This window comes from Protopterus annectens, chromosome 3.part0, assembly GCF_019279795.1.
Source record: "Protopterus annectens isolate FY-2018-M chromosome 3.part0, PAN1.0, whole genome shotgun sequence".
In the NCBI taxonomy this organism is placed as follows: domain Eukaryota; kingdom Metazoa; phylum Chordata; order Ceratodontiformes; family Protopteridae; genus Protopterus; species Protopterus annectens.
In genome coordinates this window covers 1201767193-1201793208 of record NC_056731.1, presented here as the reverse complement: position 1 = coordinate 1201793208, position 26016 = coordinate 1201767193, and positions in this window count along the sequence as shown.

Genomic DNA, 26016 nt, shown 5'->3' with positions numbered 1-26016 from the left:
ATATCTCTGTGATAGGAACCTATCCCTCCAGCATGTGCTGTTTAGTGAGCTGACGAAGTTTAGGGCCCTAGAGCATGTAGCCCGGAGGGATTGTGATATGTTGACATGGTGGTTGTCCAACAGCTATGGGTGTGACATACCTCTGTATGTCCGGCAGAGGTCACCTCTGGGTGGGCGGTATGCAACAGAGTCTAGCTGTGGTTTTGTGAGTCAGTCTGCATAGAGCATCTGTTTGAGGCCAGTATTACTCTTTTTGTGGTATGTCTGTGGCCTTTCCACTTGCTGTAGTTGTCATGTGAGGTACATACCACATGGGGCATTGTGATGAGTAGAGGGGAACACTGACCTATATTTCCCTAGATGACACACCTTTTGTGATGACAAGTACCACATAGACAGATTACAAGACTAGTGTGGCACTGTGATTATCAAAGGGGAGGCTACTGTCCACCTGTGTCCCATGTTCCCTTATCACACCTTCAGTGTTAGGTAGACTTCCACCTATGTGGTACTTAACGGGTACAGTGTTTTGGAACGGAGGGATGGCACTGCAGTATCGACACTGGTCTTAGTCCATGCCTTGGTCACCAGGCATATGTTGCAGCACGTATGACCCTGTCTCTCTCTCTATATATATATATATATATATATATATATATATATATATATATATATATATATATATATATATATATATATATATATATATATATATATATATATATATATATATATATATATATATATACACATACATCTAAACATCCATTGCTGTACATATAGATGTACATATAGGCACATATACAATCCACCTTTCATGGTGGGAATATCAATTATGCAACAGTTGTGAGATATACAGTTATGTACTAATATTGCAGAGTGTTGTGCAGAATGCATTTTGTTGTCCTCAGCCCATGTAGCTTTAGCAGGCCTCACTGGCTGTAACACAGCAGATCTGACAAGTCAGTCCCACAGCGTTTAACCACCACATGACATATACCAGCACTGCATGCTGTTTTCTATGCCACACACTACAACCTACATAGATATATGCATATAACAACCTTCAACAACATATATATGTCCACCCTTCACTAACAGTTGCAGTATGTCCCTTGCCCTATGCACATGTGCAGATACATATAGATATGTACTGCTGCCACATATGGATGATTCACAGTATGTAGAGTACTCTTCAAGAACATCTACTACATGCCGGCAGATACATATATGTTGCATACCTTACCTTTGTATTTCTCTGCTCCATCTGTTGTTACTGTTTTTTTTTTTTTTTTTTTTTTTGGGGGGGGGTTTCTCTGTCTGTTTCTGTTTCTGTCTCTTTTGTCTGTGTCTCTGTCTCTGTCTCTGTCTCTCTCTCTCTCTCTCTGTTCCTGCAATGATATTATTGCATGTATGGACAGAAGGTACAGCCTGCTTTTCTAGGTATCTGCAAATGTGCATGTGACAGCCTCTGCACCAATTGATGCCCAGCATTTAGTAATTGCATGCAGCCTGCTATGTGGTAATTGCAGTACTTACTGTGATTGCAGCCCACTGCTATAAAATGCTAGGTTAGGTAGGCGTAGCCCTTTCAGCTTTCCAAGGTGAGGCCCATGATTGTTTGCTCTGGACACCGGTGTGTCAGTCAGAAGGTTGGTATATGTCTCATATCTGAAGCTAGGGTTGTAGCCTGTGATATGCATGTCGTACTCAAACCTGAATGTTGCTGCTTCTAGTACACACTTCTCAGTGTATTCTTTTACTCACCCCTCCAAATGCTAACACAGGATACATGGGGGTATGTACTTTCTTTTTGAATTAGACAATTAACTGCCATACAAAAGTAGTTATTGCAATGTATTCCTCTGGCACATGCTCTGTTTGTGAACTGCTATATTGTAATTATTAAGTTACTCACTTCTGAACAGTTTGCGGTTTGTTTGTGCTGACATTAGCACAGGCTGCTCAAGAAAACTGGACATATCTCAGTACTGAGTATGCCTACTTACACCCTTGGTTTTGCCTGAATACACAGGTATATAGTACTTTTGGGTAGGGGTGCAGAATTGCAGAGAGTATTATTTATTATTGTGTGGTGTTTATCTTGCTGAACATACAGGGTTGCTGTGTACCTGTTAGTCTATCAAGGCAAGTAGTCTGTCTGCGTAGCTCCCACCTGTGGACATATCCAGATGGTAGCTAGAGGTTAGACTATTATTCTTTGTCTGTGCACCACACCAGTCTTTTCAGCACTGGAACAATGGCATTGTCACAGTTGGTTGCTAGCAGTACATGGCTACATCCTTTGATATTTCTGTGTTGTACTCCTACATAAGGCCATGCTTGTGGAACTCCTTCCAAAGCTATTTGCAGAGTGTGTAACAGCAGCAATGCTGATATGCCTGTGTGTTTCTGCCTCTGCCAGGCCTCAGATACTCTCAGGTATATATTTGAACAGCCTCAGGGAAAGGTACATATAAATGAGATGCACCTGTAATATATTACAGACATTTCAGTTGAGACTTCGAGGGAATCGGAGCATATGTATTACTACACCTTTTCTGACGTGCAAGCAGTGTCTACTCTCCCTTATTGACATTATTCATTAAGTGTGATTCCCCACTTTTCTGTCTAATGTTAGTACTTTTCAGAGGGATTCAGAGCGGCACAGCTAACATTTGTTTTCGAATCAGGGACATCCCTGTAAAGCAGTCACAGTTGGGAAGTCTGGCCTCTGCCCTATTCAAATATGCCAGTGTTTATCCTGGTCTGATACTCTGTGGGATTTGTAAGGTGCTACTGTAACATTATTCCCTGCTAGAATGGCTGGTTCTCTTTTCACAGTCATGTCATGCAATTCCACAACAACTGCTGGTAAAGACCCACATAACAAGATTTGTGTTATGACATTCCTATTTTCCCTTTACATTCCCTCATTGTAATGCATGATATATGTATTCCAGCACCAAGTTCTTATATATCTGCTGTGGCTTAGTGGTACTTTATGCAGTCTAGTGTGTCCAAGGTCTGGAGTTCGAGACTGACAGAGGTGTTTTATTTTGCTGCTGAGCTGAACAAAGGCCCTGACATACAGAGTGACTAAGGCACTTTTAAGCAGGTGTAAGCAGGTTTGCGCGACGCTTAACAATACTAAGCTAAGTGCACACATGCGCACACTGGTGCAAATCCACTAACTACTGCTTAAAGGTGCTTACTCCTGTTAACCCCCGCGCTAATTTCTTTTAAAGAAAAGAAAATGGTGAGATAGGGAAGTGATGAAAAAGGGGGCACAAAGAGGGAAAGACAGTAGGAAAACCAGCTCAGGATGTGCAGGACAGGTGTAGGGAAGGTCCATAGCTGCCCATTTCTTTACCAGCAACAGTTGTGCATATGTTAGAAATTTAGAGTGAAATTTGAAACCTTCCACCCCTGAGAGAGGGGTGAGGACAACAGAGTATGTTGTTCTACCAATTATAATTATCAGTTTACATGTCCGGCGGACATGTGTGCCAAATGGGCAGCTATGTATGGGACGTCATTTTTTTGTGTGAACAGATTGCCCTTTTTATTTATTTATTTTTTCAGGTGAGAGTGGAATGTGAGGTAGAGGAAGTAGGTATATTTGGGGAGGTAGGTTGGGGAGGTAAACAGGCAAGACAAAAAAGATGCATACAGGGGCGGAATATGACACATGGGGTGGGTGTACACAATTGACAGGGACGGATGTTTGGAAATCGCAAGCCCATGAGCACACGGATGGTAACAGTGGAACTGAGATACCCACCCATGGGCAGTCACCACTGCACCTTCACAGCCCCGAGGTTGGCTGTGCTGGGGGCTGCGTAGGAGGAGCATTTTCACCCAAGAGTCGTGCCACTCTCACCTCGAGCTGGCATAGGGGATCAGCAATTGAACGCTGGATCTCCCTACGCACCTCAGCCTGGACCCTTCGGAGGGTGACAGGTGTCCCTTCTCTGCCCATGCTTGCATGGAGGGATGAGCCCCATCCCCTGCAGCACTTCCACCCGAAGGTGGCACAGGACCAACGGAGGAGGGGAGCCCGGACCTGCTGGTGCCAGGTGCAATTGCCAGCTGAGGAGGGACAGGTGGGTCCACTGGGACTGGACTTCCCATACATTCTGTGTTTAGGTGTGTTTAATTACAACATAGACAACAGCATTCCAAATTAGTTGTAACAGCATGCAGTAATATTCTCATTAGCCCAACACCCCAGGGTTCCAAAAGTTGAACAGCAAGCATAACCCATGCATATATTGAATGACGGTGGAGATTCCTGCAGCATGCAGGGATGATTGGTGGCAACAGGCCACCATGATTGGGGTGTTTGAACAGGGCACATGCATCAAAGTTCATGCAGATATTTATAGAACAATAGGACATATGTCCCAACAAATGTTGTGAGATTACACATACCCATTGAGGTGTGGAATTGCATTGTTTATGCAAATACAGTAGGGTGTAAAAAGATACCTCCATTAACATCTTATAAGTAGTTTTAGTCTACACAACATTCCTATTGACTGCAGGTGTATATCCCCTGCATGTATTATTGCACTTGGCAAAGTGCATTAGGTTGTGTAATGGGTTTGGCTAGTTCATTATATACCTGACCTATATCTGACATACTAATTGTCCAAGATGCAGATGTTACTGCTACATACTTATGTATTTTATGTATATTTATATATCTACATATCTGGATGTGTCCACGTGACATTTTCTGTTACATTTCTAGAGAAACCTACATTTCATGTAGCACAATCACATTTCTGGGGTACACATTAACAAGCTACTCATGTGCCAGATTTTCCTATGCATGCCAGCCAATTACCAACTGTTGAGGACTGTATATATGCTTCACAACTACTGGCACTTCCTTCATCCACTTTATATGGGACTGCCTAACTGTGGGTTGACAGCACTTAATACAACAGTGCTATTTATAAAATGCAAGGGTACAACAACATTTCAAAGTAAGTGACACAGGCATACTCCAAGTATTATACCTTTATTAATCACATTACACACTTTTCTACAGGCTCTCTCTCATTTATTTGATATTACAGTGCATACAGAAGACTTATTCAAGATGTATCATACCTTTATTAATAGGTTACAACACTCTTTTTCAGGCTCGCTCACTTATGTTATTTAACAGTACATGCAGGCATATTATTCAGGACTTATTTGACCTTTATTAATGGGTTACCACGCTCTTTTTCTGGCTCACTCACTTATGTTTTATAACAGTACATGCAGAGATATTTATTCTGGACTTCTTTTACCTTTATTAATGGGTTACTACACTCTTTTTCTGGCTCTTGGACTTATTTTATATAACAGTACATGCAGAGACATTATTCAGGGCACTTTATGCCTTTTTTATGGAGCTACAACACTTTTTTCCAGGCTCTCTCACCTATTTTAAATAACAATACAATCTATTTAGGCTACGGAAGCTAATTTGGATTTGTAGTTGCTTTGAAGGACTTCACAAGAAGTCTTATTTGTTTGCTTAAGATGAGGAGGGAGTGTTTCCAATTTAGGGCTTACACCCTCTTACTCTTAGACAGCCATTTCTTCCTCTTATTGTAAAGCCTGTTAATAGCAATTGCCCACCAGACAGGTTTGCCCTTCTGTTTGAAGCATGTTTTGGTCCTATCAGGTATGGCTGAGTCAATGCAGTTATACAGGTGTTTATATAAAGCATTGGTGTAGAACTCAGCATAGCTGCCAGTTTCATATGAGGGGGGGATGCAGTGAAGCTATTTATACCATCCTGTAAGAGATTATAATCTGCTTTGGAGAAGTTGTTTTAGTTTGGTTGCTGCTGGGGGGAGGTCAGGTGTGATAGTTACTTCGAATGAGACTGATTTGTGGTCTGATCTCACCAGGGAAGACCTCACAGTAGAGATGGTACAGTGGCACCCCATAGTGGTAAGCACCAGATCCAGGATGTTGGCATACCTTGTGTAGGTGTCAACTAGCTGGCCATTGCATTGGAGTTAAAGAAGTTGAGGAACTTTTGAGCAAGTGAGTTTGAACACAAGTAATTTACCCAGTCAATGGATGAGTAGTTAAAGTCACCAAAAAACATGGTGTTTGGGTGTATCTTGATAGACTCAAGTAGATCCAAATAGGCAGAGTGGGTGTCCTGATTCATAGAGGGAGTCTTGTAGCTGACAATGACTTGAATAGATGTCCTACCAACAGCTAATTGTTCCTAAAGTATTTCCAGGGAATCATACTATTTAAAGAATCTGGAGTGTATGTATCTTTAATGAATATTGATACGCCACCTCCTTTAGTTTTCATGCCTTCAGTTTGTGGTTTGAATGTGTGGAAGGAGGTGTAACCTGGTATGGCTGGGATGGTTTCCACAGCTTTGAACCAGGTCTCTGTGACTGCACAAATGTCTGCATCTTCCAAGGGGAGGACTGCTTCCAGTGAGTGGAGTTTCATGTTAAGACTCCTAGCATTTAGCAGCATAACCTTGAGGTTGTGTTTAGATGGAGTTTTTTACATCGGGAATGTTGTCCTTTAGACACTGCTTAATGCGGCACATCTTGATGATCATGAACATATATTTTTAATTAAGATCTTATGGTCAAGAGGTGCAACAGCTCCTTTTTCTTTAGGCTTAAGGCAAAGGGAAGTAACTTTTCTTATCTGAAGAATGTGCTCTTTTATAGTAGCTGAAACATTGTCAGAAGAGAATGTTTTTTGGAAAGGAATTTTTTTTTTGGGGGGGGGATAAGATTATGGTTTTCAATATGTATTTTCCACCAGGTCCAGCTCAGTGAGAAGTTAGATAGATAAGGAAAGATGGCATTATTTCTCAGGATGGGATAGCAAAGACATAGAAGATAACACCATAGTAACATGTATAGGTGATGTATGAAGTGATCCATGAACTGTTCAGATTCTTAGAATAGAAAGATATGTAAAAGTTTATACTTGAGTTTTGAGACAGATGGAGATCTCTGCAATATAAGTTCATAGGCAGGCTGTTCTTGCAGGTATCACACCCTGCACCTTGTGACTGTGAAGTAAGCACCTTAACCATTATACCAACCATGACCAAATCCTGTGTATACCCCTCATATTTCTCAGACAAATACAGAGTAAACTCTAGGACCAGCAAAAAAATATATATTAGAGTATAGCAAGTGTATTTGGTAGCAAACGTCACTGTTATCCCATTTGGATTATGCTTTGCAGTTAATATCACTGAGGGTTTTCTATTTATTATTTAAAAATGAGAAGTTTACAACATTGTGAAGCAATTTGCAATCAGCATGATAGCCAAGACTAGTGCTGAGGGTCAACCCCAACTGGTGCGCTGAAAAGGGATAAAACAGGAAGAATGGCAAGAAGTAACACAAATATACAATTATATATAGGAAAAATATTAAAGACATTTTAAGAAGAATGACAGATAAAGGGAGATAAGAAGTTTATTGTTACTTATTTTAATGTTACTGGTATAACTGTGCAAGATTAAATGGAGGAGAATGAGTGAAACATATTCAATATTTTAGATAAGAAATAAAACTCCCCTGAAAATCAAAGCATTTTGTCAGTGAGATTATGACAATAACGTTTGCAAATATTTTTTTCTGGGCTGAGATCCTGGACTGAGAATACATTAAGCAGATATCTATCAGTTATAGGGGAGATGTTCAGTGAACATTATTAGAGATTATACACCAGTAAAATGACAGGAGAAGAAAATAAGAATGATATACAAAACAATGTGTGGAATGCAGAGTTACTAAAGATGATGAAGGAGAACCAGGTAAAAGGCTTTATAGACTCCATTATTGCAGAGGAAATTTTTGAAGAGCTAAAGGGACAGGCTCTGGGTAAAATCCCTTAACAAGGATAAAGTGGTTTCTTGTTTATTGATTGCATTTAATTTTATTTATTTATTTGTCATTTGTTTGCCGGAAAAGTTCGACTAGGCCAGAAAGTTCCCATTTTCTGTGGAGGCCCAGGGAGAAAACTTCACAATCACAACAGTTCAAAAATCAAGTAAAGATATTTTCAATCACGAAGTATCATGTTACATTACAAAATATCAAGTACAAATATTTTAAATCACAAAATATCATGTCACACTGCAAAACATGAGTGAAAAAAATGTTGTAGTAAGAAAAACATAGAACATATTTTTCATAGTAGAATGCAATGAAAAACAATAACATGAGTTGAAGAGAGTATGTGAGGAAAAGCTCAATAGTCATATTATTTGTTACATAAATTAGTATGTGATAAATGAGGCCCGAGACAATTCTAATAAGATATTTAAAGAAATATCAGAGATTACATGATTATAGTCAGTGTGTCTTAGTACGACAGTGGTGTTCATATTATGGTTATAGAAGTAAAAAGGAAGGATGGATAGAAGGAGGTTATAAGGAGACTATAAGAAGAGTGCAGGGTAGGATGCCTTCAGGTAGCATAGGTGAGTAGGGATTAAAGTGAAAGAGGTAGATGAACGGTCTGCAGAGATGAATTAAATGAGGTAAGGCAATGGGGAAAACAAAAATGAGTGGAGTAGGAGGCAGTAGAGGGTTGCAAAGTGTTTTATAGGTTGAATGAGGTGAGTGAACTACATTGAGTAAGTTCAACCAGGACTGGCATAGGAGCACATTCATGATTTTGTACGATATTATTTTAGGGAGCATTTAAAGGTGGGTTAGTTAGAAATAGTTCTAGTGGTCAGAGGTATGGAGTTCTTTTTTTTTTTTTTTGCTACTTTTGTTTATGGTGAGAAGTTGTTTGTTTTCCAATCTAAGAGTTCTTTTTGGAAAACATATGTTGACTAAAGGGGTAAGAGCTGGGTAGACTAATGGTTTGTGTGTGATTTTATGTACTTTACAGGTGAATGTAGGAAAGGTGGAGAGGGAGTTCCAGCCAGTTAAGGTTATACAGGGCTTTACAGTGATGGGTGAAGGAGGATGAATTAGTAGCAAATATTTCAAATGTGTTGCAGCAGCTTTCAAGTTTGTTTTTTTATGGAAGATTGTAAATTAGTTAGAATTGGTGCTTCTTAGAGTACCAAGAGAAGAAGGCAGGTTTTGGCTAGAGTAAGTTTGTGGATATGCCCAGAATATACTTGTTTCTATATAGCATGCTGAGTTTTTGAAGGGTTTTCTTGATATTCCTTTGGACATGGAGGTCAAATTTAAGTTGGTCATCTATTATGACTCATAATAGTTTGGTATGGTGAACTAATTTGATTTCAGTGCCATTTGCTGAAACGATTTTGAAAGATGTTTTGTTAGGGGTGTGATTTTTGGGGGTAAAGAAAAGGAGCTTGTATTTTGGAAGGGTTGAGTAGGAGTTGTGCCATTGTAAGCCAAGTTTCAATGGAGATGACGGCTTGTTGAGTAATTTCTTGGAGGTGAGTTAAGGTGTTTAAAGAGCAGATCATGGTGGAGTCATCTGCATATTGAATCAAGGTGTCTTCACAAGAAGATGAATGTAGATTACTGATAAAAATTTTGAATAGTAGAGAGCCATGGATGGATCCTTTTGGGACTCCTGTGGAACTGGGAAGGTATGATGAGATAGATCCTTGCCATTTTACTGTCTGTGATTTTGTTGCATATGATTCTAATGTTTAGAGTGACTATTTTTAAACTTTTAGGGTGTATGTTATGGTTTGGTTTTGATTGGGACCTGGGTTAGGGTGGATGTCACCACACTGATGTATGGTGGAGAAAGATGGTTTGTTTATTATAGTATTTTTAGTAGAGATGGCTATGATCATGCCTTAACATTGGGGCTAACATTCTTTTAGTATTCTGAGGTTACAACAGTGGAATGGAGTTATGGGAAATACGCTTGAAGAGATTTTTGAGGAGCTTGCAGGAAGATGGTTGATAGGTGAGGATAAAATATTGGTTGAGGTGTGCTTATTTATTATTACCACTGGTGGAGATAATAGGAATGAGAGGAGGAGGATGAATAAGGAGTTACAGGAGTGAAACAACATGGTTAGTGTTGTAAAAATCTTGCTGTGTGGTGAGGTGAGGTAATGAGCAGTGATAATAGTGCATGGAATATGTAGGTTTTGATGGGGATGGAACAAAGTGAGATTTAAGAAAGAGTTTAGAACAGAAGTGGGTGGAGATAGTATAAAGAGAACAGTTTGTGATTGGATAGAGAGTTAGGAACAGGATAGGAGGGTGAGTAGAAGAAGTGGATTATGTGAGGTAAGTAGGAGGAGTAATGATGCTATTACATCCAGCCTCAATTATGAAATGAATGAATGAATGAATGAATGAATAAGTGAAAGAATGAATGAATGAATTAATGAATTATGGAAAAATGGAAGCAAGCAGTTCCAGCAGTGTTCCCAAAAGAGGAGAAAGATTCATTCCTGACATCTTCTTATAGACCACTATGCATACTTAATTATGACAATACATTGTTTTATATATTTTAGCTGCTCTGATAAATATGTGCCAGGTTTAATTACAAATGATTGCCATGGACATGTGAAAGGGAGGCTGACTCTTGAGAACATTTTGCAGACTATGCTGGCAAGAAAGACAGCATTAGATAAGCCAGAATAATTGTAAGTAACAAGATTAAATGTGGAAATTACTTGTCATCATATACAATGGTATTACTTGATGAACATCTTGCTTACTCTTGGGTTTACAACTGAATTTATATATTTAATATCAGTGTTATACTCATATTCAAGAACCCAACATAAAGATGCATAGTGGTCTTTGACTTCCTTCGCAGCTTTCAAAATGGAGGTGTCAGCAATGTCTGTTGACACTGATTCATTTTGATGTCAGATGCCATGAGTGCCTTGCCAATAACCGCACTCAAATTCTTTCAATCTTTTCAAGGCGAGCAAAGCCTGTAAAGCCTCAAGTGTATTTTTTTGCACCCATCCATTTTACTAAGATATGTTTCAAAGCTAACATGGAATAACAATGACTGACATGCAATAATAGGTGTCCTTTCCAGAATGTGGAGAGGCACTGGATAGTAATCCTATCTCTCCATTTAGTTTTGTTTATTACCTGATGAAAAGTGATATCTCTTGTTTTAGTGTACACTACACTATTTGATATTGAGAAAGAGGAGGTCTCAGATAATATAGTCCCTGAGACAATTGAAAGAAAGGTACATCTCCTTTCATGAGCCTATATCACACAGAATACAGGCCCAAGATCCTTTTAGTTGGAAGCCAGCATTTTTTTTAGTTTTTTGATGTTTCTAGTGAGATAAATACCAAACTATGCTTTAAATTTTCTAATGGATCTAACCATTGCAGAGAACAGTAGAACAATGACTTCTCTGGTTTAAGAAAAGATGCAGTTTGTGGCTAATGGTGCAATAAAGAAGGCTATTCTGACTGCAGTTGTTACATGGTCATCAAAGGAGAGGAAACCATTGACCCAGGTGCCCAACTCCCTGATCACAGACTCATTGGAAAGTGGGGTGTCATTGCTACAGTAGATGGTAGGGATTTGTTGTTTTCAGAGGGAGTTAATACAGGATTTCTTAGCATTTTGCTCAAGCCCTTTTTCAGTGTACCAAGAATTAATGTCATCTAGTTCCATTAAAATGCTAGTAGTATCATTAATCTCTTTAACAGCCACAGCCAGCTTACAGTTATCAGTGAACTTATTGTCAGTGTTTAGATGAGAACAATTAATGCCAAAGGAGGGGACCCTTGTGCAGAACCCTGAGGAATACCACTAGTCACCTTTTCCATAACAGAGGAGGCATCACCATAACGTATGCATTCTATTGTTGCAATCTATCTTACCACATAGGGATCAGTGTTTAAGGCCATTAGCCAATTAATTGAGTCTATATCCCTTTATCAAAGAGTCTTTTCAATGAAGCTGACTTCATCGACCCTAAATCAGTGAAATGGATTTCCACGAACTTTGTGCTTTTCCCCACAATAGTGTGATCTCAGAGTTGGTATATATATTTGGGTGGTGTGGGGGTGAAGCTTCTCACTTGGGTGGGTTTGATATACTGCAGTTTGCATTCCAATATGGTGTTGGCCATGTGAATACTTTCCCTGGTGATTTTTTTTTGATGAGTTTGTTGGCAGAAAGTTTCTATAATTGTAAGTTTACTTGTTAATTAGAAGCCCCCCTTCAATGTGTGTGTGTGTGTGTGTGTGTGTGTGTGTGTGTGTGTGTGTGTGTGCGCATGCACCCCCTTTCAATTTGTGTATACCTCCCTTCAATGTGTGCGCGTATGTATGTATATATATATATATATTATATATATAGATTCACTTTATATCCTCAAAATAGTGAAATATCGAAATTCAGTATACCGAGGCTATAAAGTGAAAACTTGAAAAGAACAAAAACTCAGAAGCGCGAAATTCAAAATCTCGCATACCAGAGATTTTGAATTACCGCTTCTGGTGTACACAAACACACACCTTCCTCCCCACACACAAACACAAGCTCTGTCCTACATAAAAGCAGGGGGTCAAACCCACCTGCACCCCCATGTGGGGTGTTACACCCCCCCCCCTACTTAAATAGGGTTCAAAATACTGAAATTCGATATTTCAGTATTTCGAGCTTCTAAAGTGAATCCATATATATATATATATATATATATATATATATATGTGTGTGTGTCTGTGTGTACTTTTTGAGAAAAAGAAATGATTCTAAGAGGACAGTTATCTCTGGGGAAAATCACTTTGAAATGTGAAATAGAATTTAACTTAATGTGAGCACTGATATTTTTTCATGAAAAAAAATAATTTTAAGTGGATATTGATTTTTTTCCTAAAAAATATGTTAGGTGTAGATTTCATTATGTTGCATCAGCCAACAATTTTGCTGTAGGATCAAATATGAAAACATGAAAAATTGGATTGCACATTTATTTTTTAAGATGGTAGCAGGATGTAAATAAATGATAGCTTATAAAATCATCCTAGTCATAAAGTAAATGTAGAGTAAATAAAGTACAGAAACTACTTAATAGTCTTATCACATTTTCTGGATTATGACCTCAGATGGATGAAAAAGGCTGAAAGCATCATCAACATATCCTTCAATTACATCAGAAAATAGAAAACTCTTGTGAATGCAATTTTAGCAGAAAATAAAGATGTGTTTTATCAATAAACAAAGAAGTGAATGACTAGCTGCAAGACATAGTGAATAGGCATGTAAAAATAAGAATTGTGAAATTTCACAGGATGTACACGTTAGAATACTACAGATGCAATGAAAACATCCATTATACAACTGCATATATATGATAACAGTTGTCAGAGTTAAAGTAAAAAACAATGAAATTTAATGGGACCAGACAGCATACCTGGTGGTTTTCATGCACAAATACCCAAAGAACAATCTAACCAAACTTAGCAGTCATGTAGAACAAAATATATGCATGTGAATATGTCTCTGATATCTAGCAACAGACTGCAGTGGTACTAGTGGATGAAGAGTTTGGTTATTTCAGATCCAAGCATGTCCAATATTTGGTGAAAAATCATGGAAACAGTCATAATGGAACTTCTCCAAAATGATACTGGGAGGCTCCTTCTTTCAGATGTTGAAAAATAAGGATTACTACTGGTAATCCATAAGGCATGTACTGGGGTCACTAAATTCTGAACCATTGCTCTCAGATATAAATGTTAAAACATGTTCTAGATAAAAGAAATGTTTCCAGAGTGGGCAATGTGTATTTCAATAAAGGATGCTGTCAGATTTTCCAAATTGATTCACAAAATAATTGCATGCCTGGTTCAACTGTGGGCCAGATTTATTACCAGCTACACAAAGTGTAGCTATTGTGTTGGCAGCATGGAATAGGGTGCTATTTGGTGTTCAATAAGTTGTGTAGAGCTGCCAAATATAGATAAATGGCAGAATATGCTAATAAAAGCATGAAGAGCTGCTAAATAAAAAATCCAACATGGTAAAGCTATCCAAGACATAATAAAGCAACCATGTGCACTCAGTTTAGGCTTTTGCCATGCACAAAAACTCTTTGGAATACAGGCATGATTACACTTAGAAAAAATAAAACACATTAGAGTTTGCTGCTATTATTATGCTCTATGTGCAACAGGCTTTAAATCAGGGTGCTGCTGCTGCCAGACCAAAAACAAGAAGAAGACTGGCATATCATGGACTGCATGAAACAGAAAGTTTGTGGAGATAAAGGGTGGACAAGAAAACATTGGAGGAACTGTGCAACCTCTGCTGCTCCTACCTAAGACCACAGGGAAATTGTGGACAGCCTATCCCACTGGAAATAAATGTATATTTAGCATTATGTATAGTAGTCACTTGTAATTTCTGGACATCCAAAGGGGATATATTAGGAATGTTATAGGCATCAGCCTCTAGAATATTACAACAGTTTTTAAATGCAGTGTTATTACCTAAAGGGAGCATATCTGCTTCCCAGGAACACTACAGGAAACCAAGAATCATGCAGAAATTCTCAACAATAGCATACTTCCTTGAAGTGCGGTGGGCCATAGACAGTGCACATATAGAAATAAAAGCCACACCTAGGGAACAGGGAAGGAGGTACATAAACAAAAAAGGTTTCCACTTGATAAACTGTCAGTTTGTCTGTAATGCCCAAGAGATCATCTACGATGTCAGTGCAGGTAACTCCAGCAGTTTCCATATCTGTCTCATATGGCACACTTATAAGTTGTACACCAGGTTTGCTAGGGGTGACATTCCTCAAAGGCATCTAGTTGGGGATGCAGGTTATGCACTGGAGCCCTGGCCCATGACACATATGAGAAACCCACACAACCCCAATGAGAAAAGCTACAATGAGACCTGAACTCAGACTAGGAATACCATAGAACATGTGTTTGTATTGCTGAAATCAAGGTTCCATTGTCTGGAAACACCACGCGATGCACTGCAGTTATGACCCAGACACCTCTGCTGAAATACTTACAGTCTGTGTCATGTTAAACAAAATAATACTCAGGAAAGAGCTACAAGGCCACCTAGGGGCTAGACCACATTTTCAAGGATCACAGGCAGGGTCAATAGTGGCAGGTACATATTAGGATTCTGAGGAAGAACCACCAGCTGCAGATGGGACATGCAAAGTATGTCCTGGATCTTGCTATGAGGCAAATGGTAGTATACATGCTCACTACCTACCTCAAAGCCCCAAATCCTATCCATATACAAATAGGAAAGTTGATGCCTTTCAAACAGCACAACCTTTACTTAGCCATGTAATGGCCATGTTCTGATGGCATCAGACAGGGACAGCTCCCAAGGACACAATTTTTTCTTTCACAAATTACAAGGCAAGTGCAGAACCTGAAACAAAAAAATAAATATGCTATAGAACTGATCACTTTCATATGGAAATATGTATATGACTCTAAGAAAAGTATTTATCTAAGGTTTACAGTTATGTCAGTAATATCTTCTCTGTCAGAATTTTGCTATATTCACTTAAACAGCACAAACAATACTGTGCATCAAGCATTTCAATCATCTATAAAACATTGATCAAATCAATTATACCCTCATTTGCACAACGCAAAAAGCAAGACTGCTGTAGCTAACACTTCCAATGCTGTAATAACACTACTAACTGAAATACAGTGAGGTTCAACAATTACAGAAGAATATGAACAAGAAATCAGAGGCTTTTCTTTTGCAATGCATATTGATAATTGCAAGCTTCAGAATAAGCAAGCATTAGCTATCCACTGTGTACATCAAGCAATAATGCAATGCTAAGTCAAAAAGACATGTGTAAAGGGCAGTGCACAGTCATCATCATTTGGAAAAGGGAGGTAGAAGGGCAATACTGACACCAATGGAATACAGGTGCGCAAGTAAGAAACAATGTATCTTCCAGAGTAAACAGTGTTCAGGGCCAGTAACAACAGATGTACAGCAATCATCAGTACAGTTTAGATAGCTTGTATTTGTATGAAGTGGTATGGGCAGGTGAAAAACTTTCCCTGGGATTCATGAAGCTCAGCGCAAGGCCGGTGTAAGGCTTGCGCCGGCAGTGCAGTGAATAATCGGCGTAGCAGCGCCATATGCATAGTAATGAGTGCGCGCCGCAACCACAGACACGTGCGGAGGGCACGTGAGCAAGCCCAAGTAGGATGCGTCCGGAGGCGTGGCCAAGCCGGCAGGCGATGAGCAACCTAAAGTGCTGACTTCCACAGGCCGCCTGCAATAGTAATAACACCAGCCAGGGCCTGTGGATAATGAAACGTACGCAGACTATTCAACATAGTACCCGTTCACACAAAACGGAGAACCAAACATTAACCCACGAAGTCCAAAGTGTACCCGTCCAAAGAACAAAGGATACGCGTAATACCGTGTCCGTCCCGCAATGCACTGTCAGTGGGCATACCCAGTGAAGGTGTACCGCAGCATGTCAGCGCGCCGCACCGACATAGAAGTAGCGACATGGGCATGGTCACCAGCAGTAGTGAGAGTACACAGCCGGGTAGCCGTGTCGATATAACAACAAGAAGGAAACAAGATATTCAAATAACACACCAAACAGCCGGTACTTCTCCAATTCTCCTTTAATGTAAACGACCTGGTACCTCGGCAATTCGCCTTCAAGGATCACAACTAATTGCTACGCAGTAGCAGTTTTTATAGTAAATAATTAAACAATCAATTAATCAATTTACTAATAAATTCCAAAAAAGGAGAAACATATATACTTTTTAAAGTGACCTTATAATAATTTCATTTTAAGTGAATATTCATCTCAATAAATATGTACATTTTTATATATATTATTATAAATATATTGTTAATAAATTTATGTATGAAAATAAACATAATAAATTACCTTTAAATACTATCAATGAAATAAACTGGTTAAGTTTCATCAAATGCCCAGTTCTAAATTCAAACTTATTTTCACGTTGCTGTGTTTCTTCATCATTGGGTCCAAGCCGTACTTTTCCAGGGACATATTTTTGGATTATTTACTTTGTGTTCACTGGTACTGTTTTCATCAATGTCACGTAATGAGAGCTCCGAACGGAGCTCTGGATCAGATGCTTTGCTGTTTCTGGATATGGTGTCGGAGCGTGAGAAAAGGTATACAAACATAGATCCTTGGAATTTGGAGGGAAACACAGATGCAGATGGCTGTTTCGCTATGTTAAATAAATTAATGGCCAAAGAAGTTGCTCTTTACTTTGACACCAGACTTTTGGAAAAATATTTAAGCCTTAACATCACCCCCAGAGGGTTACGCGTTGATAAGTTACCCGCTGCACCGTTTTCGGACGATGAGTCCGATTTATTAGAAGAATGGAAACAAACTTCTTTATCTTGTACTATAGGCTGGCTCCGCATATTGATTAAACGTAATAGAAGATCTCATGACAAGCTTAAACATGAGATTTCGGTGCTGCAGAATGAGCTTGTAGCCGAATTGAATTATAGAGCACAAATGGTTGACATCAATGACAGAATGAATAAATTGGAGGCTGATATAGTACAAAGAAAGCGTGGAAAATTAGTCCGGGACTTAAAGGACTATGAAACAGGCATTATTTTTAGTTGGCAGCGTGAACCTGTGCGTAATCGTTCTAGGGGGAGGAGCTGGACTCGCAGCTCGAAGCGAAGAGACTTTTCAGCGTCTTCCTTTTCCTCAACGGAACAAAATGCTGCTGCCAAGAATGTTTCCTTTGCCAGAACTGTTGCATCAAACCGAGTTTCTAACAGGGATGTTTCGGAAGCTTCTAATGAGGCTTCCAACTCAAGCTCTATGGACAATGTGAACTTTCAAAACGACCATTATAATAAGGGGAGAAATGGGAGAAATGGCCGAAAGGGGCAAAATCGCTACAAGTGAAGGTTTGATAACAGAAGCTTTTAACAGAACTTCTTATAATGCTTCTTCATTAGAATGTATTAATTTATCTAATTTGTGTTTAAACAATGACATGTTGAATGTCTTGTGTAAAGGGAGCAAATTTGTTCCTACGTTCTTTCCGACTTTTGCTGACATTTATTTAGAAGTGAAAGCATTCATTCGTAAACTCTTGTTGAGAGTATATTTTTAAAAAATTTGTTAGTGTGAATGTTAATAAGAATTTGAATGAAAATGTTTCAAATGAAGTTCATAATGAATTATTGGATGAAGTTGATTTTGATGAAAGTTTAATGAATCTATCTGTATATAATTATGAATATGATAAATGCAATTTTTCTTCTGATGAATATGATGACAGTTTAACTTGTCCTGATACTAATACAACTTCAAATGTTAATTATTTGACAGGGTACGGCAAGTTAATGATGCCAAAATTTAAAAATGTTAAAAGCAACTTTACACCAGCAATTTCAGTATCAGCCATTTCAACTTTCCAAAAGGTGCTTCTTAAAGAGACAGAAGCATCATTTAGGGAATTTTGTAAAGAGAAAAAATACTTCAATTTGAACAAAAAAGAATGGCAGGCCTTAAAAAATCTTAAAGGTCTAAAAGATGAGTATATTTTTAAATGTGCTGATAAGGGGGGTAATTGGGTTATTTTGAACAAACCTGATTATTGTAGGATGGTTTATAGATTACTTTCCAATTGTGAAGAATATGATAAACTTGATGGTGATCCCCTTAAATCTTACAATGAAGAATTGTTATTTTTATTAGAAAGGGGAGAACGACTAGGATTTTTCTTACAAAATGATGTTAAAAAGATGTACATCAAAGACCCTACTACACCAATATTATATGCACTGCCCAAAGTCCATAATGATTTAGTTGAGCCCCCTGGTAGGCCTATATTATCAGGGATAGGCTCCTTTTTGGAGAATGTCAATATCTTTTTGGACTTTCAGTTAAAGATTTATCTTAATAGGGTTAGTGCTCACATTAGTAATACTCAAGATTTGATTGATGACATTTCTAAAATTGGTTGGAATAATGATTATTATTGGGTGACAATTGATGTCAAGTCTTTATATACTAATATTAACATCAGGTGGGGACTTGAAGCCATTCATAATATGTTAGGTGAAGGTCCTAGGACTAGTTTTTTGATCACACTTTTGGAATTTTGTTTAACTCATAACTACTTTATGTTTAATAATGAGTATTTTTTACAAATCAAGGGAACAGCAATGGGAGCTGCTTATGCTCCTACATATGCTGTATTATATATGGATTCTTTTGAAAAAAGGTTCATATACCCCACGGATTTTTTTAAACACAAAGTAATCCTATATAAGCGCTTTATTGATGATTTAATTTTCATATGTAGGGGGGACATGTCTGAGTTTTGTGACTTTTTTGAATCTCTGAATAATAATGAACATAATCTTTCATTTTCTTATGAGATGAATAGAAATGAAATCAACTTTTTGGATTTGACTTTATTTGAAAGAAATAATGTTATTGAGTTCAGACCTTTCAGAAAGAGCACGTCAGTCAACATGTTTTTGCATGCTACTAGCATGCATCCCCCTCACTTGTTGAAAGCTTTGCCTTATGGGGAATTCAAAAGAATATACTCACATACTAGTATGGAATCTGAGTTGGATTATGAGTTAAATGAGGTCTATTTGAGACTAATGGAAAGAGGGTATGAAAAAAAGCAGTTGTTATATGGTATGAATAAGGTTATGAAAAAGAATAAACATTCCACAAAGTTTAAAATGGAAGTTTTTGATCTAATAAAAAAAGATAGAGATGTGGAAGACATATTCTTTGTGACCAAATACACAACTTTTTCTGAAAAAATTATTTCCTTAATTAAGAGGTTTTGGTACTTGGTCAGTGAGGATGAATGTATAGGTGAGTTTTTTCCATACCATATAACATTTTCATTTAAAAAAGGAAAAAATTTAAGGGAGATATTAAATAATAATTGTTTACTTAACAAAACCTCTTATACCACTAGTGTGGGAACATTTAGATGTGGCTCTTGTAGTCTTTGTGATAGAGTGGTTAATGTCAGGTCTATTAATAACATTAACCATACCCCCAGGCACTATTTTAATTGTAAATCTACTGGAGTTGTGTATGCACTTACTTGTAGTTGTAATAACATTTGGTATATTGGACAAACGAAAAGAATGGTTAGAGTTAGAATTTTAGAACATTTAAGGGACATTCAAAATTTAAATCTATCTAGCCCCGTTGCTAAACATTTTTTTGAAGCTCATGAGGGGAAGTCTGAAAGTTTAAAATATGGTGTTTTGGGTAAGCCTTTTACTTGTAGGGGTGATAACATTTCTGATAGGTTATTAGAGTTGGAAACTAGGATGATTTTGAAGTTTAACACCCTGAAACCTTTTGGTTTGAATTTAGAACTGGGTATTTGATGAAACTTAACCAGTTTATTTCATTGATAGTATTTAAAGGTAATTTATTATGTTTATTTTCATACATAAATTTATTAACAATATATTTATAATAATATATATAAAAATGTACATATTTATTGAGATGAATATTCACTTAAAATGAAATTATTATAAGGTCACTTTAAAAAGTATATATGTTTCTCCTTTTTTGGAATTTATTAGTAAATTGATTAATTGATTGTTTAATTATTTACTATAAAAACTGCTACTGTGTAGCAATTAGTTGTGATCCTTGAAGGGTGCGAGGTACCAGGTCGTTTACATTAAAGGAGAATTGGAGAAGTACCGGCTGTTTGGTGTGTTATTTGAATTTTTGTTTTTCACGTTGCTGTGTTTCTTCATCAAGGAAACAAGATACCCTAAACACAGGCAAACATGTGCATAGCAACATGTACTACACCCAGCAACGTGCTTGTCGTATACACATAGGACGGTGTATGCCTAAGCGTAATATCCAGAAGCGGAACTCATGCATGCAAATGTAATACACAACAGCCCCATCATAGCATGTAACCCGCACCCATGTACGACCGTGCACCCAACCCAGCTAGCAGCCTTGCGCAGCTACACACCTACACACAATGGGCATACCTGAAATGTAGTAAGAAGTATTGTCCTAGGCAGTGCCACGCAGGCAAATATGTACCCCACATGTTAACATCCCACCTCAGGTACAGATATCCAAATGGCTGCATGTGAATGTGTCGGCAGAATGTGTACATCCCGCATGTGGTATGGACCTGTCGAAACCCCATAGGCGTGCACACACCACAGTGCCCATAACTGTACACATCTGGACAAGGCGGTATGTTCAGCCACCGTACCGATGATTAGCTATGCAGACATGTCAAACACAACACATATGGCGGAACATCTGCCCACCAAGCAGGACGCCCCAACAGGGTGCCACAGGCACAGAAGGGGAAGGTGGGACATCACACATTGAGAGTAACGTTGCCAGATGGCTAAACACCCACGGCCAATGCAAAGGACGGAATAACATGTATATGCCTGGATGGATGGGTATGTCATAGCATGGGAATAGGCCAAGCTATCCACCATAATAGCCATGCGTACCAGATACAAACAGCCAGTAACACGCAGTAGTAATGCAGGAAGGCATACACGACTGTGGGAATAGCACAGGACATATGGCATGTGCCAAGTGTAGATGCATGACGCAAATGTCCAGGATGGGGCCCCCTGCAAAGAGGAACATGTGCCAACCCCAGCTCCCACAGATGTACCAGCAGTGAAAACACATGCCAAACACACACCAACACTACCGTCCATCCCACGACAGCAACGGAGGCTGGTCAAAGACCACCATGACGCATGCACAAACAGGGACATGTGGAACCGTTGCCTTAACACCCCCCCTCAGGCCAAAGAATAATAGAATGGACATATGCATGTAATGCTGTGAAGGATGTGTGGTAGTCCTCAGTATCACAGAGGTAGGTACACAGATACACTGTAATCAACTGTGATGTATGTGCACTGTAGACAGCATACCTGCAGGTAATACATAGTTCAATCACGTGCCACAGAAATATACACATAAGAATGAGGATAGGGGATAGACAAGTGTGAATGGGACAAACTATGAACATAGGTTCATAGGTCCATAGGTACAGTGTAGGCTATCTACCCAAGGGCAGCCATAACCCTAGGCCACAGTTATGTTACCTTTGCCAACCCTCCAGTCTGGAGATAAAATGCCTATTATATTGCTGTACCTCTGTCAAGCAGTGACAATGATGTAATCCCTGGGTTATATCTGCAATCCCCATCCAATGGACAAGATCCCCTCGAACAAGGCTAGCAAGGTTCTCTGCCTCACATGTACTGTGATGTTGTTCCACAGCATAGTGAGTGTCTGGGTGATGTATGTGTCACTCCAACACATTCTATTAATGACCGTGTCAAGGTTCACGTCACCTGCCCTTGTGGTTCTGAGGGATGTAGATCCAGTAGGTGAAGCATAGTCATCAAATATGGGTCGACATGGCCTCGTATGTCAGGCACAGGTCACCACTGAACAAGTGGTATGTGACTGAATGGAGCAGGAGTCCTTACAGTGGGGCAGCATAACACAAATCCCTGACACCCTGCATCTGTCTGACGATGAACCTATGGGGCCTTCCCAGCTGCTGTAGGTGTCGGGTCAGATACCTTCCGAACTGGGCAATGTACTCAATCATAGGTCTAATGTGTAATGAGTACAAGGAGACGATGACCTACCCTGATCTAGATGTGAATCCCTGCACGATCAGGTGGGCAATGTAGAAGTTCTACCGAACCACCATAGCAACGCGTGTGTGTCGAGCGAATGGTGACTGACAACCTGGGTCCCCAGATCCTGGTAATTCCCCGTGATCAGTGGACTGCCACCCATATGGCGGACAGGGGTGACCTTGTTCTTCCCGATGGGTATGACTATGCATAACCCGGCATTTAGCTGTAGGCCATGTCCCTGACAGCAGATATCCATATCTGTGAGGCCCCTTTGAAGGATATCTGTGTCAGATGTCCGTCCCACTATGGCACCTGGTTCGCAGTCATCTACAAACAATGTCAGCCCTAACCCCCCTGTGTGCTTGTACTTTGGAAATGTAGATGTAGAAAAATAGTGGACCCAGGGCAGAGCCCCGTGGGACACCGCCTGTGACAGGCAGTAAGTCTGACATGCTGCCAGCAACTATGACCGCGTGGGTTGTGTCACCTAGCCAGTTTGCAACCCATCCTGCGATGTACGTGTTCACATCCAAGCTGATGAGTTTATCAATGATACCCAAGGGGGGTATTGTGTTGAAGGCCCTTGCCAGGTCGAGGTAGGCTGTATGGACTGCATGACCCTCATCAATGGCCTCGGTGACTGTCCCTAAAACGTCAACCAGGTTTTAAACGCATGATCTGCCCCTGATCAAGCCAAACTGGATTGGATGCAAAGTATGCAGGTCCCCTATGTCATCATCTATGGGCTGCAGTATGATCCTTCCCCATGTCTTTCCAGATAAGGCATCTTATGCTAATGGGATGGTAATAACCAGGGTCAGTGGAGGCACTGCCCCTGCGAAGTGGGACTACAGTCGCCATGCGCCACAACTTGGGTACGTTACCCGAGGTGAGGCTAAGATCAAACAGCTGTCCTAACTGTGGGTCTAATTCCTCAATGAGATCACGGAGTACACAGTCGGGACACCAGCTGGTCCCATGGATGCTGTGTTCACTACCTTGGAGAGAGCATGTCCCACCTGTGCATTACAAAACATTCGGGGGCCACAATCCGCTGGTACAGACATCTCTCCATGTGGGGGGGAGGGGGTGGAGTTGTCTTCACCGAACCTGTCAGCCAGTATGTTGGCAATGAGTGTATGTTCAGTACACTTCATATCATTGTGAACCCAGTCAGAGCATATCTGGGAGTTACCTCCCAGGTGTCCAGCATAGCTAATGAAGGCCGTATGATTGTCTGTCGAGTCCTTGGAGATATATCTGTGGAACCTGCCCCGGATTATGTCATGAGAGCTTGTAGCTCTTCACATATAATGAGCAAGGGTGTCATACCCCACAAGGAGTCTGCTCTGTCTTGTAGTAGCCACCTCCTCTCGTTGTACAGCTTGGGTATGGCTGGGGTACACCACACTGGATGCTTGGCATTGGTACAAAGAACCACAGTTGGGTAAGGGAATGCCTGATCCATGCAGTCCTGTAGGTGCCAGTAGAAGGCATATGTAAGTGATGCAGTGGCTTGAGTAATGTTGACCACTGGCTAAGGGTCCTTAAAGGAGACCACAGTAGTGTTTAGAATTGTGGATTCGGCCTGTAAGAAAGCCATGTGTATGGTAACCGGCACCACCCACAGCATCGTATGTCAATAGCAGAAGCTATTGTCCAAATAACATGATTAACTTTATTATTAAAATATGTATTATTATTCATTTAATGATATGTTTCTGCTAATTACATTTGCAAATGCCTGGTAAGACCAGGCCAAAGTGCTCGTGATCCACCTGTTATGGTGGTGACATTCTGACAAGAAAGTGGCGATACTTCCCTACTGGGACCTCTGGGGATTATTTAAAGCAGTTGTTAACCTGCATCATTGGATGTACACCATTTGGTCTCGGTTTTGGAAAACCTGGTTTACGTAGCACTACACACTATGGGTAGTCAAGCAGACATCCGTGAATGGGGAACATACAGCAGCAGTCAAAACCACTGGCCACATGGACACAGTCCGACAAGTTCTACACTTTACATATGCACATTGGTGTCCATTGTAGGACCCAAAAATTGTCCCATACGGAATATCATCCAGCCTTCATCGTTCAACCAGGAGAAGCGACAGTTGTGACCACGGCACAGCTAGACATATGCACCACCAGCGTGTTTAATGTTGATGACAAGTGTCCATGAAATGCAGGACATATGAACAGAAAACCCCAGACTGTCGAGTCCATAGAAGTTTGTCCACATCCCAGTCCCGCACACATGAAGGATGTCTAATGGGTACTGTCGAGGGTTTCAGCCATGGGATCATGGGTATGCAGAAATGGGGTTCGGTGTTGTTTGGCAGATAGTCCATTGTCCCGCCCCGTGGGAGGGATGTGGGTGTAGCACATGCCTCACTCCCCACTAATAATGCAAAGCATCCACCGGATATTGCTAAATGCAGCTGTGAAATGTGTACAGCCCTATACCAGTGTCCAGTAGGCAATTCCCATGGATGGACAAGCGTACGAGCAAGATGGCACCCATAACTGCAAACCTGGTGGAATTACACAGCTGCAGTAAGGCATAACACAGGAAATACAGATAGGGACTACAGTAGACACTCCCCATACAAAGTCAGACCGCCGTGCGAATACCGGCGTACACAGCACTCAATCTGCCAGCAGGAGAATGGGGATCACTCGCTTCCATACTGCGGAACAAATGGGCGACCTGTGGAACACATATTAATGGCACACCAACAACGTCAACTAGGAAGGTCATAGGATGGTTAAACAATGGCGTTCACACTGATAAAGAACATCTGTCAATGAATAAACAGGATGTATATGTTTTGCTGGTGTTATTATGACAATATAGTGGTGGATATTTCCTATTGGGCCTTCTGAGGTTTATTGAAAGCAGTCGCTAACCTGCATCCGTGGATGGACACCATTTGTATTCAGTTATGAAACACCTGGTTTTCGTAGCACTACATAATATGGGTAGTCAAACAGACAACCCCGATTGGGGAACATACAGCTGCAGTCAAAACCACTGTCCAGATGGACATAGTACAACAAGTTCTACACTTTACATATGCACATTGGTGTCCATTGTAGGACCCCAAATATTGTTCCGTATGCTATATCATCCAGCTGCTGCCATTCCACCGAGAAGCGACAGCCATGACTACGGCACAGCTAGACATATGCATCACCAGCGTGTTTAAGGTTGATGACAAGTGTCCATGAAATGCAGGACATATGAACAGAAATCCACAGATTGTCGAGTCCATACACGTGCGTCCACATCCCAGTCCCGCACACATGAAGGATGTGTAATGGGTACTGTCGAGTGTTGCAGCCATGGGATCCTGGGTATGCAGAAATGGGGC